Genomic DNA, 6000 nt, shown 5'->3' with positions numbered 1-6000 from the left:
TTTCTTTCTTTCTTTCTTTCTTTCTTTCTTTCTTTCTTTCTTTCCTTCTTTCTTTCCTTCTTTCTTTCTTGTTTTTCAGAAGGCACAAAAGACCAAATCCCCCCTAACCTCTTCTCCTCAAACACAGATTTCTATGGGAAAAGATTATTCCAAAGTTTCAACTGTTAGTCTGGGTGGTGCCACTGTATTTTATGTTCTGTGAAGGTAAGCTATAGGGTAAAGGACCCCGGATGATTAAGTCCAGTCAAAGGTGACTATGGGGTTGTAGCGCTCATCTCACTTTCAGGCCGAGGGAGCCGGCGTTTGTCCACAGACAGCTTTCTGGGTCATGTGGCCAGCAGAACTAAACCGCTTCTGGTGCAACTGGACACCGTGATGGAAACCAGAGCACACGTAAACGCTGTTTACCTTCCCGCCGAAGCAGTACCTATTTATCTACTTGCACTGGCATGCTTTCGAACTGCTAGGTTGGCAGGAGCAGGGACCGAGCAATGGGAGCTCACCCCGTCATTGCGCGGATTCAAATAATACATTGTAAAACAAAAAGAATAGAAAAAACAAAAATACAAAAATACAAAAATAAAAGCAAATTAAAAACACATGGAGTTTCCATTTACTTTTTTTCTTTTGACTTATTTTCCAGACCTCCTCATACCTCCCTTTCTTATATTCCAATTCAATTTGTTTGTTTAGCAAATCCTCACCACTAATTCTTTTAATTATTTCAAAACCTTATTTTCCATATCTCTTATACATTACAGCTGGAAACCACTTAATTTCTATCTAATATCATACTAACATTCCTTAATTTTACAATATTTCTGCAAATAATCTTTAAACTTCTTCCAATCTTCTGGATTCTGCCAGTCCTTTCCATCAATTCCATATAGTCCATCAACCTGGAGATCTTATGTCCGAGGCTCTTAACTCTTTTCCATGTCCCTTCTGCAGATCTTCTTCATATTCTTTAATGCTTGAGGGCAAGTCTCGAGAGAACTCCACCCTAACATTACTTTTATTCCTTCTGGAGCCCTGAAGGCTTCTTTGAAGGAGACTTCTAAGCCGCACCCAAGGCACAGCTGTTGGACAGATGAGCTAACCAAGGAGCTGGGTCTAACTTGTGAAGAAGCAGCTCCTCAAAAATGCTGCATGAAGACAGACTTTCCTCTGTCCTTGGCTTCATGGGATGGCCATAAGTTCCAGTGCTCATGAGACAGGGAGGAAAACTTTATCCACTTTCCCCATCCCACAGGACAATTTCATAAGCGTCGGTCATGTCGCTCGCCTTTCCTCTAAACTAAGACGTCTTTTAAAAAAAATGTTTTTATTAACAATTTCAACATAACAACATATCAAAACATTGTTGTTGTTTAGTCGTTTAGTCCTGTCCAACTCCTTAGGGCCCCATAGACCAGAGCACACCAGGCCCTCCTGTCTTCCACTGCCTCCCGCAGTTTGGTCAAACTCATGCTGGTCTCTTCGAGAACACTGTCCCACCATCTTCGAGAAAACTGTCCCACCATCTCGTCCTCTGTCGTCCCCTTCTCCTTGTGCCCTCCATCTTTCCCAACATCAGGGTCTTCTCCAGGGAGTCTTCTCTTCTCATGAGGTGGCCAAAGTATTGGAGCCTCAGCTTCGGGATCTATCCTTCCAGTGAGCACTCAGGGCTGATTTCCTTCAGAATGGAGAGGTTTGATCTTCTTGCAGTCCATGGGACTCTCAAGAGTCTCCTCCAGCACCAGAATTCAAAAGCATCAATTCTTCGGCGATCAGCCTTCTTTATGGTCCAGCTCTCACTTCCATACATCGCTACTGGGAAAACCATAGCTTTAACTATACATATCATATTCATTATTTTCTCCCCTTTTTTTACCACCCCCCCAAACCCTCCCTCCCCTCCCCCAGAGACTTCCCCCAGCTCCTTTCTCTGATTTCTCAGCACATATTATTCTCTGCATGTTATAAAATTATACGCATCCTTACACAAATCCTGTCTACCATGTTATCAATCAATAAATTTGTGTATGTTTATTCAAAACCTGCCAAGGAGTCCCATTCATTTTGTTGTTTTTTTAAGTAATTTGTGAAATGTTCCCATTCTTCTTTCAAGCCACAGTTGTCCTTATCTCACAGTTTGTATGTCAGTTTTGCCAACTCTGCGTAGCTCATCAATTTTTCTTGCCACTGTTCTTTTGTCGGGGTTGCCTCATTCTTCCATCCTTGTGCTATCAAGACTCTTGCCGCTGTTGTTGCATACATAAATAAATTCTTTGTTTTCGTTGGCAGGTCTTGTCCTACAATCCCTAACAAAAATGCTTCTGGTTTTTTAACAAATGTTGTTTTAAACGTTTTCTTCAATTCATCATATATCATTGCCCTTTTTTTAAAAAACTTCTCTACATTCCCACGACCAATGGAAGGCAGAGGAACACTTCTGTGACGTAGATCATGCAACCGTATAGACAGAGAAGTCTCTAGCCTATCAAACTAGGGGCCGAAAGCAGCAGCAACATCTCAAAAGTAGGTCCCACCTCCTGTGTGCCCTGCAATCCAAACGAGAGCCAGTGTGGTGTAGTGGTTAAGAGCGGCGGACTTGTAATCTGGTGAACCGGGTTCGCATCCCCGCTCCTCCACATGCAGCTGCTGGGTGACCTTGGGCCAGTCACACTTCTCTGAAGTCTCTCAGCCCCACTCACCTCCCAGAGTGTTTGTTGGGGGGAGGAAGGGAAAGGAGAATGTTAGCTGCTTTGAGACTCCTTTGGGTAGTGATAAAGCGGGATATCTAATCCAAACTCCTCCTCCTCCTCCTCCACAAAACACACAGTTCTCTCAAGGAGCGCACATTTTGATACTGATCTTTTCCCACACTTTTGAACTGGGAACTGTTTGAGCTTTGTTCATTTTTCTTTCTTTTCTCTCTCTCTCCCCCCCCCCCAATATTCTTTATTGGTTTTCATTTGCACACTCCACATACACATATTGTGTTACATTTACACCTGCTCCCCACAGCTGACTTCCCTCCTTCCTGCTTGTTGCCTTTGATATCACACCTAACTTTTCCGCATTGTCTTCATCCGTTTTGTATATTATTGTTCTTCTTTTGTATTTGTCCATAGAGTGTCTATAGTCAAATAAATCCTCCTGTACAGTGGTACCTCAGGTTAAGTACTTAATTCGTTCCACAGGTCTGTTCCTAACCTGAAACTGTTCTTAACCTGAAGCACCACTTTAGCTAATGGGGCCTCCCGCTGCCGCCACACCGCCAGAGCACGATTTCTGTTCTCATCCTGAAGCAAAGTTCTTAACCTGAAGCACTATTTCTGGGTTAGCGGAGTCTGTAACCTGAAGCGTATGTAACCTGAAGCGTATGTAACCCAAGGTACCACTGTATTTACAATTCTAATTGTCTGTCTATATTCATTTACAACTACCATTGGTCACATTAGGAATTCGTTCATTATTTTTTTCAAAATAAAGTCCTTCTCCCCACAAGGTCTGAGGGATGGTGGACCGGCCCATGGCTGAAAAAGGTTGCTGACCCCTGTTCTAGGACATGGGTAGGCAAACTAAGGCCCAGGGGCCGGATCCAGCCCAACCGCCTTCTAAATCTGGCCTGTGGACAGTCCGGGAATCAGCGTGTTTTTACATGAGTAGAATGTGTGCTTTTATTTAAAAATGCATCTCTGAGTTATTTGTGGGGCCTGCCTGGTGTTTTTACATGAGTAGAATGTGGGCTTTTATTTAAAATGCATCTCTGGGTTATTTGTGGGGCATAGGAATTCGTTCATTTTTTCTTCCAAAATATAGTCTGGCCCCCCACAAGGTCTGAGGGACAGTGGACTGCTGATAAAGTTAGCTGACCCCTGCGCCAGGCCTTCGTTCCCCTGTGGCAGCAGGAGACAAACCGCCCCCCCTCACTCCGCCCCCTTGTAACTGCCTCTCTCCCTACATAACAAACACCGGTACCGCCAGCAAAAGAAAGATGGGGATTTTATTGCCGCCAATTAGGATAATGTGCCGTTTCCTTCGCATGATCTGCTTAGCAAAGACGGATCGCCCAGCGGAGGGGGGCATGGGGGGGGGAGACGTTTGCAAGCTTCCGCGGTGGAAGGAATTGCTTTGGATTGGGAAAGCAGTAGAAGGGAGAGGTGGGGGGGTGACAGCCAACAAACCTCTCCGCTATTTTTCTTTTAAACGCCTTTGTAAAAGGAAGGAAAGCGTGCTGATGATATGTTCTCTGTTGCTGCAGACGGCGGGACTAGAATGGATGCATAAGAGTTTCGGGGAATAAGCACCGATTCACGCCATGCATTTAGAGCACATGCAACGTGCATGATTTCTACAAATGAATCCTGGGGCTTTAGTTGTCCCCCTCACAGAGCTACAATTCCCAGCACCCTTAAAGAAACTACAATTCCCATAATTCGGGGGGGGGGGATGTCACACGTTTTAAATGTGCTTTTGTAAATGCATGCCACAGATCTGTCCATATTAGAATTGGAGGCATAGCTGTCAACTTAAGGGACCAGCAGCCTCGGAAATAAGGGACCAGCAGCCAAAATAAGGGATTTACCCAGCACAGGTATGTTCGACTTCTGAGCCCCTCCGAGCCAAAGGCAGAAAGCCCAGCCAGCAGCCAAATGAAGCCTCAAGCGGTGGTTCCCACAGCGCAGCAACCCGGCAAAGGGGATGCGGCAAGGGAAACCACCGTCACCTCTCCGCTGGGAAGCGCTGAGCAAAGGCGAGTCCCCAGGGAATGCAGCCGATTTGATGGGCAAAAGGCATGCAAGCTCCACCCCCCAGTCATTCTTAGACTCCTTATTGGGTGAGCAACGCAGTCAAGCAAAACAGCTGGAGCCTCCCTCCTCCCTGGCCGGCAGGGAGAGAGGGAGGGAGAGAAGCTGCTTCCTTTGAAACCCGGGAAATTTAAGGGACATCATCAGTAAAGGACAGCAGCGGGACACAGCGCTGGGATAAGGGACTTTCCTGCCAAATAAGGGACGGTTGACAGCTATGCTTGGAGGGTGGAGTTGATCTAGTTCAGGCATGGAGAATCTTTGGCCTTCCAGATATGTTGCGGAACTACAACTCCCATGGCCAATGCAGGAGTCGTAGTTCAGCGACCTCCTTTGCTGAGTGCAGGTTCAACATTCTCCCCTCCCCTTTTTAAAGTTTTTATTTATACTTTTCAAGTTTATACGTTTCGCTAGTTTTACAATCAACATTTCAAAGTTTGACTTCCTTCCCCCTCTTTCTGCGGTTCCTTACAATTATTTTTTAATATCTTCTGCATGTCCAAACTCATTTAAATTGCTCATTTAATTACCTACTTTAAATATCCATGCTTATGAAACTGCAGGCTATTAACAAAAACCCTGCCAATGTTTTTATCTGTTTGCAATTTACCTGTAAATATTCAAGAAACCATTTCCATTCTTTTATAAAAAGCTTGTTATCTTGATTTCTTATCCTTCCAGTAAGTTTCGCCATTTCTGCATATTCCATGAGTTCTTGTATCCCTTCTTCCTTTGCTGAGACTTCTTCTTTCCATTTTTGGGGCAAGAAACATGGTGGAACGCTCTGTCGCAAGAGACCAGGGCCCTGTGGGATTTGACATCTTTCTGCAGGGCCTGCAAGATGGAGCTGTTCCAACAGGCCTTTGGTTGGGGCCCAATCTGACCCCCTCCCCTTTTTTTGTAATAAGACCCTTCCAGAATGGATTACGTTCGAAAACCAAGTTTCCACTGTATTTTATATATTATATAGTTAAATTCTACCAATGTTTAATAGTTTTTTTAAAAAATATATTGTTTTTCCCTCTATATTTTTTTTTCCTATTCTCATTTTTATCTGTAAACGTCCTTGAGTCCCACCAGGGGGTAAACAATTTATTAGTAGTAGTAGTAGTATACTGCTGGTTTTACTTTTAAAATAAAATTTTGTTGCTGATAATCGTATTGTTTCCTTATTTTCGTAGACTGCTTTTATCACAATCAAGTG

This window comes from Podarcis cretensis, assembly GCF_951804945.1.
Source record: "Podarcis cretensis genome assembly, chromosome: 18".
Classification (NCBI taxonomy): domain Eukaryota; kingdom Metazoa; phylum Chordata; class Lepidosauria; order Squamata; family Lacertidae; genus Podarcis; species Podarcis cretensis.
This window is presented reverse-complemented; position numbering follows the sequence as displayed.